General features: G+C 41.5%; 1 pseudogene; it reads left to right on the top strand.

Annotated features, from left to right (window-relative positions):
• LOC102823449 overlaps positions 1-9,606 on the top strand; it is a 29,935-nt pseudogene extending 20,329 nt beyond the window's left edge.
• The last annotated feature ends 3,134 nt before the right edge of the window (positions 9,607-12,740 follow it).

Genomic DNA, 12,740 nt, shown 5'->3' with positions numbered 1-12,740 from the left:
GGTTGGTTGATGATGCATGGAGGAGATTGTAACCGTGGCAAGAAAATGATATACGATAGCATGAATGCAAAGCTAATGTTCTCCTATGTAAACTATCACATAATTCACAATAAAACATTTTTTTAAAAAAGCCTTCTTCAACTCTGCTTATCTTAACTGAGGATGGCTAGACTTTGTCTCCCTTACTTTGGGCATGTTATCAGGAGGGTTATCAGGAGGGACCTAAACCTGGAGAAGGGCACCGTGCTTGGTACAGTTGAGGGTCTGAGAAAAAGAGAAAGAATTCCAATGAGATGGATTAAGCCAGTGGCAGCAGGAATGGGCTCAAACCTATCAAGATTGGGAAGGTGGAGCAGGACTGAGTGGTATTTCATTGTGCTATGCATGGGGTTGCTGTGAGTCAGAACTGACTCAACAGAAATCTGCAACAACATCAACATGATCCCTTTTGCATGGGAGCAAACTGAGCAAGCTACAGGATCCACTTCCAAAAATCCAGCAATGGAACCTTATGAAACACAATAAAATATTGTCCAACTCATTGGCTTTGGACACATTGAAGAGGACATTATGTTTGCTGAAGTAAAGGATTGTTGTTGTTGTTGTTGTTGTTAAGTGCCGTTGAGTCGGTTCTGACCCATAGCGACCCTGTACAGGGTTTCCGAGGGTGTAAATGTTTACGGGAGTAGAAAGCCTCATCTTTCTCCTACGGAGCGGCTGGTAGTTTCGAACCACTGACCTTAAGATTTGCAGCCCGATTCGTAACCACTACGCTAAAGGATTACCAATGATTAAATGGGAGGCCCACAAGATGAAAGAATTTAACCACGAGTACATCTTCTGACACTATGTCTGACAATGTTCCACTGCTATTCATAAGGTTTTCAGTGGCTAAACGTTCAGAAGTAATCCATCTCTCCTTCTTTCTAGTCTGTCTTAGTCTGGAAGCTCCACTGGAACCTGTCCACCAGGGGTGACCCTGCCAGCATTCAAAATACCAGTATCATAGCTTACAGCAGCACTGAAAGACACAAGCCAGCACAGACTGACAGACGAGTGGTGAAAAATACCACATACATGAATTAACATGACATCTATATGAGAACCCAAAGCTCAACAGTGAATCTACAGCAAAGATGAGATGATAATGAGGCAGGGAAACTAGACCTCTGGAAATGGAACAACCAGAATGCAATTAGAGAGAAGGATCACACACCATGTAAAAATGTAACTAATGCAGCCGAATAATTTGTGTAGACATCACCAGATGGGAATCTAAATGAACTGTGTAACCTTTCAGTGGAAAAAACAACAAAAAAAGAAAACTAAGCACAAACATTTCTGCTCCCGTAAAGATTTACAACCTCAGAAACTCTACGGGAAAATGCTGCTCTGCCCCATACAGTTGCTATAAGTCATATGCTAGATCTCCAGACATTTCTTTCACAGCACCACCGGTAGGTTCTAACTGTCCACCTTTAGGGTTAGCAGCTGATCACAAACTGTTTGAGCTACCACATGTGCCTTGTCTGCATGTGAACACTGGACAATAAATAAGGAAAACGGAGAAGAAATGCAGTCAAACATACTAAAGGTTATGAGGACTAGACAATATTTTGTTCTCTTCTACATGGGATCTCCATGAACCAAAGAGTGCCCAAGAGCAACCTGTTTAAGTTGCACCCATATCTACCTGTGGAAAGGGTCGTGGGCAGGTTCCTGGAAGAGGTGAGGGGATTCTGTGATCTGAGCATGGAATAAATGTTCTAATATTTACGGGACATTTCCAAAACGGTCTGCTAGTAGGGTGGGTCCTCACTCTATACTTTACAGACAGGACAGACTTTGCAAAGTAGTCACGGAGCGAGGCAAGAATTTGTGGGTGACGAGTTTCTATAAATATGGCAACACGTGCGTGTCTGCAGAATGACCACATTTGGAACTGTCTGAATAAAGGAGAGGAAAAACATTAAAAGCAAGCATAATGCTTACATTTCAAAGGGCTTTTCATCTTTCCACAAAGCCCCAACATGCAAGTCTTGAGTTTGACTTTCTTTTTGAAATTACTCAGCAACACTGACCATGTGGCCTTTTCCCACTCAAAGGATGCAGTTAATAATAAACCTGTTACCTTCTGATTTCATGAGAGATTGTGTGCGAGCGTCGTTAAGTGTCATTTCAAGAAGTCTCAAAGCTGCAAATAGGTGAAAGGGCAAATTTTCAGGAGTTATCTTGTTTGTTTTTTGACTTTTTAATTGTGAATTGAGTGAAGGTTTACAGACAAGATCATCAGCTTTACATCCAACAAATCATATACTTTGTTTCATCTCATTGATTACAATCCCCTCCAGGTAACAAGTTATGCCAATTTCTCCCTGTGGTTCTTACTTCCATTCCAGCCCACTTTCTAACCCGTCTCAGCTTTATCCTTAGGTAGATGTGGCCCTTTTGATGTGGAGTCCTTGAACATTCCATGGTGAGCATACCTTACTAATGTCATTTAAACCACTATAAACCTATCTGCTGCTTGCTTGAAAATTTCACCACGAAGGTCACTTCCGTTCCAGAACTCAAGAGTGGTTGAGGGCCACAGTGTCATGTTCCTACTCTGTTTCTAACCACTCAAGCCAGATTTTTGTTTTTGTTTTTGTTTTCACTTTTTAAAATACTGATTCAATAAATAGTCAAAGCTGGTTTCTATGGAAATGTATATTTATTAAGCAAAAGAAAAAGGTAAGCTTTTGCAAAATCTCATTTTGTACTACGACCCAGTTTTCAACTTGCTCATTAAATCCTGAAACAGTAAAATATTTTAATGTTTTTTTGAGCTAATTCAAAGATTTAAAATTTTCTTTTTCTTTTTTTTATTTTTTTATTTTTTTAGCAGTTGGAACTAGCCGTCTTTGAGACATTCATTCATAATAGTTTCTGGAAAGAAACCTTATGCTTTGATTTCTTTGCATTGTGACTATTTTTAACAGAACAGATGTGGATTGTTCAGAAATATACGTAGGAGAGAGATGATATCAGCTGGAGGGCAGGAGAGATTCAGGGCAAAGAAGCACATCTGTGGTTGATTCTGACGTCTTCATAGTTCTTACTGAAACTACAGGAACTCTGATGGCTCTGTGGGTTAAGCTCTGGACTGCTAGCAGAAAGTTCACCAATTCAAACTACTAGAGGCTCCACAGGAGAAAAGAAATGGCACTTTCCTTGTATAAACATTTGTGGTTGTCATTAGTTACCACCGAATTGGTTCCGATTCATGTTGACCTTGTGTGACATTTCTGACGCTGTCATTCTTTACAAAAGCAAAAAGTCTCATCTTTCTCCTGGGCACAGGCTGGTGGGTTTGAAGTGCTGACTTTGTGGTTAGCAGTTCAGTGCTGACCCTACAGGACCACAAGGGTCCTTTATACAAAGACTTCCAGCCTTGGAAATCCTATGGCGGCATTCTAGTTTATGCTGTAGGGTAGATAGGAGTCGAATCGAGTCCACAGCAATGGTTGGTTTGGCTTTGCGGTTTGTTGTTGTTGTTGTTCACTAGTGCGTGCACAACTTGTAAAAATTCGGTGAGATTGTTCATCTTAAAAGCCCACGGAAAGAAAATGTTGCGCAAAACATTGAACTGATAAAGTGGTTGTCGAGAGAGGGAGACAGGAAGGTTGGTTTGTGTGATCTGAAACCACTTGAAAATGTTAATTGTCTAAATCCACTAAATCAATTTCAAAAAAAAAAAAAAAAAAGTTTTGCTGTGAACGGAGCGTAGGTTTAGAGAGCAGATCATCAGCTTTGCATGTAACAAATTCTTTATTTCATTCCATCTCAGTGATTGCCATCTGTAACCTCAGTCCTCCCACATCTGTCCTGGGATTTTTGATTCCATTCCACTTAATAAGAAAGAAGACCACCACCCCACCTCCAAGACACACAAAGGAAACCAACAACAGCTTCTTCTCCTTTTGTAAAAAGCCATTTATGTAGGAATTGCCAATGAGAAAGAACCACTGTGGTCTCAGCACTCAGGCCTATGTTGTTGTTGTGAAGTACCATCGAGTCGATTCTGACCCATAGCGACCCTGTATAGGGTTTCCAAGGAGCAGCTGGTGAGTTTGAACCACTGACGGTGTAGTTGAAACGACTTTGCATTAGCATTAGCCCACAATGCTAATCCTCTATAAATCTAGTCGGAAAGCTGTATCAGGGAGCTTGGCATTTAGGACATTGGTCCCCCGATGCTCTGCCGGCAATCAAGCCTCTTCCTCTAATTCTGGTGTTTGGGTGGTTTATTTCTCCCGTTCGGGCCTCATCTTCCTGCTACACTGCTTTTCTAAACCTTCTGCATGTTGTCCTTAGATAAATACTGTTGTTTTTTATTCTGAACCATTGGTCATTCCTCGGTGAGCAGACCTCACTTGCCTTGTTATCCATCCCCTTCCCCATCCCATATACCTATCTACTGCTTGGCTGAAAATTGAACCATGATGGTAACTTCAGTTTCAGACTTAAATGGTGACCAAGGGCCACAATCTTGGGGTCCTCCATTCTCTTTCTGACCAGGAATTCCAGATTATATATATTACATATACATAATTTTGAGTTTTCTCCCACTTTTGACTTTTTTCACATTTTTCTCCAGCTCCATCCAGGACCTTCTAATACAATCTTTTCCAGAGCAGCTCTTACTGGCATCCCAACATCCCCTGGTTCTGGTCTCAGGGTCACGTGTTCCGTAAGACCATTGGACTAACTGGTTCCAAATGTCCTTCATTTCCACGGCTCTTTTTGTTCTACATGGGGAGAGACCAATACCTGCACCTTAGATTCTCACATCCAATCACTGCTCACCAAAGTAGAACATTGTCTTAGTGAAACATTAATCATAGCATCCCCAAGAGTATGCTCCTGACACCCCATAGTTAATTCCCTCAAGGTGTTTAGTAATGTCTAAGAAGTTCTTTCCCCCCAACCCAAACTCTAACACATTCATAGATATGTCATGACACAACCGTGCTTACTGGAAGCAAAGACAACTTGAAACTCTTACCAATGAAGATCAAAGACCACAGTCTTTAGTATGGGTTGCACCTCAATATAAAGAAAACAAAAAATCCTCACCTCTGGACCAATAAATAACATCCGGATGAATGGTTCCAACTCACAGCAACTCTGTGTAGGGTTTCCAAGGAGTGACTGGTGAGTTTGAACCACTAACCTTGTGGTTCAAACTGATCTTGCGGTTCAGTGCTTTATTCCACAGCGCCACACCAAGACATGGACAAATATACAAGTTTAACAAGTATGGAAGGGAGACTGGAAGCCCACAAACATATAAAGATTTAACAGGAGGATAATTATACATGGGTATTTATCTCTGCATTAGGCAAATCTGCTGCACAGGAACTTTTTAAATTGTTGAAGAGCAAAGATGTCAGCTTGAGGACTAAGGTGTACCTGACCCAAGGCATGGTATTTTCAATAACCTTATATGTATGTGAAAGCTGGACAGTGAATATGTAAGAGCGTAGAAGAATTGATGCTTTTGAGTTATGGTGTTGGAGGAGAATATTGAAAGTGCCATGCATGAACAGGTTTCTGGGGGTGGACAGAGAATTGTAAAGTGGCAGGGGACTCAAGATGATCAGTCAATATGCTTTATTCTTTTTCAGATTTAGCTTAAATACAATCTTCATGGGTTTGTGTGAGGGGACAGATCATACATCTTTAGTTACTGATTAACAATACAGTTTCTTGATCACAATACCGATTACATCATGTTCCAGAACAGGTAAAACATGATAAATGATTATTCTGAGAATCAGAAAGTACAAGATTAGTTGTGTTGATTACGGTAGCTACAGATAAAGATCAAGTTGTTGTTATGTGCCATGGAGTTGGTTCTGACTCATAGCGACCCTGTACAGGGTTTCCACAGCTGTATGTCTTTACAGGAGCAGAAAGTCTCATCTTTCTCCAAAGGAACAGCTGGTAGCTTCGACCTGCTGACCTTGCAATTTGCAGCCCAATTCGTTACCAGAGCTCCTTAAAGATCAAGTACATAGTAAGTATTTCCCATAATTACGGACCCTACCCCAAGCTGTTAGGTCAGTGTGCTCCAATCCCAGCACTGGTGGCACACAAGGCTTTCCTTTTAGCTCTCATCAAGGCACCCCTTGGTTAGAGAGTTACCGCCGGGTGGTCTTCACATACATCCCTCCACTCCTACAGTACCATGGAATGCAAAAAGAATAAACAGATCTGTGTTGGAAGAAGTGCAGCCAGAGTGCTCCTTGGAGGCCAGGATGCCCAAACTTCGTCTCTCATACTTCAGATATATTGTCAGGAGGGACCGGTCAACTGGAGAAGGATACCATGTTTGGTAAGGTGGAGGGTCAGAGAAAAAGAGGAAGACCACCCAGGAGATGGATTGGCCAAGTGGCAGCATCGATGGACTCAAATGAGGCAACAATTGTGAGGTTGGCCCAGGATCGGGCAGTGTTTCATTCTGCTGTGCATAAGGTCTCTATGAGTCGGTACAACAACAACTTATCTTCGCTGCAAGCATGTCCATGAATATGGTGGAACATGTCTCTGTTGTGAGATGCTGTCAGGTCAGTTCTAACTTATACTGTCAGGTCAGATTCTACGCACAACAGAAGGAAACTCTGCCTGCCCAATTCTACAATATCAACCTCACAGTTGCTGTTATGTTTGAACCAATGCTACTGCCACTGCGCCAATCCATCTTGTTAGGGGTCTTGTTGGAAGGTCTGTCAAAATGAGATGCTACATCATTGTTGTTTTGAGCTATATCTCTCTAATTGTTAGTGAATGTTGCCTGAACGTCTTCTTTGTTTGAAGACTCTGTTCATGCCCTCTGTCCATTTCTTAATTAGAATATTTGTTTTCTTCTTAAAGAGCTGTTGAAATGTTCTATAAATGTTACACAGAAGTCTCTTGTCACAGTGCCTCTGTGTGTGTCAGAGTAGCACTGTGCCCCACAGGGTTCTCAGTGGATGATTTTTCATAAGTTGATTCCACTCATGGTGCCCCGTGTGAGTCAGAGTAGAACTGTGCTCCACAGGGTTCTCAGTGGATGATTTTTCATAAGGAGATTCCACTCATGGTGCCCCGGTGTGTGTCAGAGTAGAACTGTGCTCCACAGAGTTCTTAGTGGATGGTTTTTCATAAGTAGATGCTACTCATGGTGCCCCGTGTGTGTCAGAGTAGAACTGTGCTCCACAGAGTTCTCAGTGGATGGTTTTTCATAAGTAGATCTCACTCATGGTGCCCCCGTGTGTGTCAGAGTAGAACTGTGCTCCACAGAGTTCTCAGTGGATGGTTTTTCATAAGTAGATCCCACTCATGGTGCCCCCGTGTGTGTCAGAGTAGAACTGTGCCCACAGGGTTCTCAGTGGATGGTTTTTCATAAGTAGATCTCAGTGATGGTGTTGTCATTTGTTCAATTTAAATGCATTAATTCTTCTTTCTTCTTCCCTCTCCAACTTTCAGATGCTTATGAGGTGATTGAAAACACCTTGGTTGAGTCAGGCAGACCTCAGTCTTCGTGTTTTGATTGATTACATTCTGCGGCCTCCATGTGACCCTAATGCGGCTCCGTTTCCAGTCTGTGAGATGATGTAATACCCTGGAGATTAAGATTCTCATCTTAATAAAAATCACTTATCTCGAGCTCTCAGCTAACAAACCACAGGTATTTAGGATATTGCACAAAAACGGCCTGCCTGAGAAGCTGTGACCTTTGAAGAGCTTGTCAACCCAATGCCCGTCTAGACATTGCATCCTAGGGTTTACACAGGGCCACATATTCATGAAATAGTTCAATCCTTTCAGGGAAATCCCATGACTTAATTTACCCTGAAACTGTGATGGTCCTGGGGTGTCCTCTGCTGCTGTTTGTTCGGTGTAGTGTTGTGGCCTTGCTTGCTTAGTCTTGTTTGTGCTGAATTTACACGGCAGCATTAAGCCAGTTATCTGAGACGGGTTGACCCACTGGGTCATTGGAACGATGGTATTTCGACTTGTTGTCTTGTTTGTTTGCTTACTCTTTTCGGGACATACGAGTATTTCAGTATGGATTACAACTCCATGTAGAGAAAATCAAAATTCTCACAACTGAACTCATAAACCACATCATGATAAATGGAGAAAAGATTAAAGTTGTCAAGGACTTCATTTTACATGGACCCACAATCAACACTCATGGAAGCAACAGTCAAGAAATCAAACAACGTATTAATTAGGCAAATCTGCCACACAAGACATCTTTAAAACATTAGACAGCAAGGGTCTATATAACTTTGATGATTAATGTGCATCTGACCCAAATCACGTGTCTTATACCCATGTGAAATATGATGAATTGTTGGAGACCGCTAATTACTGAGGTGTTGAGGCCCTGTGTCATGGACGAAAATCCTACACGTTGGCCCCACTCAGGATGGCTAGCCAGGGACCCTGATGGTCAAAGGAAGTGACCTCCGGACGTCCCAGGTTCATTGGGTTTTACGAACTCACCGTTGGGCTAGCTCTATATAATTTTCTTTGGTCCTATTATTCATTCTATACTTTGAACTCCAGTAATTGTAGCTTCTGAGAAAATGGTTTCTTATGTGCCTCTCTTAATGTCTCCGCTGTGTTGGCAGTGTGTAAGGTTCTGGGAACAAATCTCTCTGAGGAACAAACTCTGGCCACCTGGCAAGCATGGCAAAACTGTTCTTTATCAAATTATTCAGTTATGTTTGATATTAACTTAATACATGAGCCCTTGATACCCATGGACAAATATTAAACCAAAAACCTCTCCTAAAGCCGAGGCTGTAAAAAGTTCCAAAGGCAAGTTTGCTGGGCGGCTCTGGAGACAGTCTGCCCAAGGAATTCACCCAAAGTAGATTGGCGACTTTCGGGGTATTGTTCAAGGAATAATAGTGACAGCCTTCTCAAATCGTCCCCAGGTGCAAACTATTAACCTAGGCGTTAACCTTCCTCCTGCAAGCCTAGGCCAGGTAGCTGAAACAGCTGGACTCCTTCCAGACCTTTTGAATCCTTTTCTCACCTTTACCCATTGGAGATTAAGTGCTAATAGGTATGTTAATTAGCCTTGAGAAACCTCGAGTTGCTGCCTTGGGATTCGAACCTAAAAAGTAATTTATAACAATTTGCTTGAATTTCTGGAAAATTAAGGATGTTAGATTATTAAGACAATTTGTGATGTATGTTTTAGAATTTGTTCCTGTAAATCATTGTGTCCTGTTTTGAACGATTGATCACATTTCACTTCTGTACCCTGTCTTAATAAACCCCGCCTTCCTTTGTGTAAAGTCCCTCCCTGGAATAAAAAGGGGGCACAGACTGAACCCTGTATGCATTAGTGCCTGCAGGGCGGTGCATTACTGGCTGCAGGGGCCACGATGCCTGTAGTCCAGGGTCTGCCCGCCAGTTTCGCATCCACTCTAGTTTCGGGGTGTTTCTTTATCTCTCTTGTTGCGTCTTTGTGTGGACTCTTTATCTGTCTCTGTCGCCGCCAGATCTCCCTACTTCATGAACCAAACTCTCATGTCGAGGCCAGACCTCGACAATGAGTGAACAAGGAAGACTGGAGAAGATTTGACGCATTTGAATTATGGTGTTGGTGAACAATACTGAAAATATAGCATGGACTTTCAAAAGAAGGAAAGAATCCATCTTAGACAAAGTGCAGCCAAAATGCTCTTAGAAGCAAAGATGGTGAGATTCTGTCTCTCGTACTTTGGACATGTTATTTAGGAAGAACAAGTCCCTGGAGAAGGACATCATGATTAGTAAAGTGGAGGGACAGTTAAAAAGTGGAAGACCCCCAACGAGATGGATTGGCTGCATTAATGGGCTTAAACCAAACAATTGTAAGGATGCCAAAGGACCGGGCAGTGCTTCATTCTGTTCTGCAGAGGGTCACTCTGAGTTGGGACCAACTCTATGGCACCTAACAATAACAACACATGAGTACCTATAAGGGATTTCCAAAAGCTCATGGAAAAGTGAAATTCAAAGATAATGGAATTTTTCAATAAACTCTTTGAAGCCCCCTCAAGCAGATGGGTTGACCCCTTGGTGCAGCCCAAGGATGTTGAGTCTTGGTATTTTGTTCTGTTGTGTTTTGTTTTATGGTGGTTTAAAATATCTTATTTGGGATGTATTTACAATCAGGTCGTCCCAGATGGGTTGACCCATTGACGCACCCCAGCAATGTGGAATACTTGGCATTGTGTTGTTTTATTTGGTATATACAAGTAATTACAAGGGAATTTCCAAAAGTTCATGGAAACGTAGACTGGAAAGATCATGGAATTTTTCAAGGAACTCTTTGAAGCTCTCTCATTTAGAAAGAGGAACTCAAGTTGACCCTTTGGCGTATCCCAAGATTGAGTGGGTTGACCCTTTGGATTATCCCAACAAGACTGAGTGTTGGTATTCCATTGTGTTGCAGTGCATGGTTGCCTATTTCATTTACTGGAGATATATTTACAAAGACACATTCAACAAACCATCTCAGATAGGTTGACCACTTGTGTATCCCAGTGATCGTGGGTCTTGGTATTTAGTGGTGTCATGTTACATGGTTGCTTATTTTATTTTATTTAAGATGTATTTACATGGTGAAACTCAACCCAGACATATTAAATGGGTTGACCCATTCTTGTATCCCAATGATATGGTGGTGGCAACTATGTGCCACTGAGTTGGTTCCAATCCATAACGACCCCTCTATAGGGTTTCCAAGGCTGTATGTAAATCTTTATAGGAGCCTAAAACTTCATCTTCCTCCCACAGAGCAATGGGTATATTCAAATTACTAACACTGCAGTTAGCAGATCAGCTGGTAATCCACTGCACGACCAGATCTTACTATTTTATTGGTTGTGACACATAGTTATTCTTTGTTTTGTTTTGTTTTGCTTTCCTTGAATTGTAATGACACAGAGGTACTCAACCAGCCATCCCAGATGGTTTGCTCCTCCGGTAGTCCCTGGCACGGATTCATCTGTCTTTCTCTATGGATTTGCCTGCTCTGATGAGTTCAGTGAGGTGGAATAAACACTCTATGGCCTTTTTTGTATGTGACTGGGATAGTATTTCCAAGGTTCATCCACACTTTAGCATCTACCAGAACATCATTCCTTTTCAAAGAGGGATCATTGAATGAATATACCACATTTTTGTTATCCTTTCATCTAATAACAGATATTTGGGTTGGTTCCACCTTTTGGGTGAAGAGTGCTGCAATGAACATCAGTGTATAAGGTTTAGTTTGGAGATTTAGTCTAGTTTTTAGAGGAAGTAAAGAGGAGTAAAATCTCTGGGTCATGTGGTCATTAAAATTGGCATTGGGATGTAGTATAAACCATTTGTCACTAAATCGACTCCCACTCACGATGCCCCCTGTGTTTCAGAGTAGGACTGTGCTCCCTAGAGGTACAATAGCTGATTTGTCAGAAGTAAATTGCCAGGTCTTTCTTCCACCGTACTTCCAGGTGGATTTGAACCTTGACCTTTCAGTTAGCATCCAAGCACATTAATGGTTGGCCCCACCCCATGACGTATAAAGTAAAAGGAAGATGATTGACTTGCCTTGTTAACCCAATTCACAATAAGATGTTTAAAAGAAAAAGAATGTACCTGTTCTAAAACACAAAGAGAAAACTATAAAATTGGAAGCAATGTGTATTAGTTAAATGCCTATAAAGCATTAAAAAAAAAAACAGGAAGATATGGTTTCAAAGTATCTTCATTTATAACAAAGGGTTTGGTGGTGGCTGTGTGTCTTGGAGTCGGTTCTGACTCATAACGACCCTGTACAGGGTTTCTGAGGCTGTAAATCTTTACAGGAGCAGAAAGCCTCATCTTTCTCCCACGGAACCGCTGGTAGTTTCAAACTGCTGACCTTAAGGTTCGCAGCCTGATTCGTAACCACTACGCTACCAGAGTTTCTTAACAAAGGGCTTAGTCATATGTTAATATTTAATGACCTATATTAATGATATTTGGATATTATTATAGTAAATGTAGTAACATGTTTACTATGTATATAATAATAAGAGTCCTAGTATGGCACTGCAAGAAAAACACTGGATCACAAGGTCAGTTTGAACTACAAGGTTGGCAGTTCAAATCCACCAGCTACTCCTCAGAAATTCTAAACAGGGTTACTTTGAGTTGGAAACAACTCAATGGTACTAAAACCACAGAAAACAACTCTAGCAATACATTTATTTATTTTTAAATATGCTGATTTTTTTTTTTTTCAAAGTGGTGGCCAAACAGATAATGGCCTTTGATTATACCACCGAAATCACTTTCCCTGTTGTTGTTTTCAGGGTTCAGAATTTGCCTGTCGGTGGGTTAGACACAGGTTATTGCTTCCTGGACTCATACAGAGGCAACCTCAGAAAATGTTATCTACTTGCAGCATTAATTCACCGACAATCATCGAAAAAAACGTGCTGGTGGCTTTTCCACTAAGCCAGGTTAGGGAACAAAGGGAAACATCTCAATATTCTCTCCCGACCAAAAAAAAAAAAAAAATTAAGGTAATTCTAGCTCACAGTGACTCCATGTGTTAGAGTACAACTGTGCTCCACAGGGTTCTCAGTGGATCATTTTTCATAAGTAGATCCCACTCATGGTGTCCCCTTGTGTGTCAGAGTACAACTGTGCTCCACAGGGTTATCAGTGGATCATTT

This window comes from Chrysochloris asiatica, unplaced genomic scaffold (genome assembly GCF_000296735.1).
Source record: "Chrysochloris asiatica unplaced genomic scaffold, ChrAsi1.0 scaffold00446, whole genome shotgun sequence".
NCBI classification, from domain to species: domain Eukaryota; kingdom Metazoa; phylum Chordata; class Mammalia; order Afrosoricida; family Chrysochloridae; genus Chrysochloris; species Chrysochloris asiatica.
This window is presented reverse-complemented; position numbering and strand designations above follow the sequence as displayed.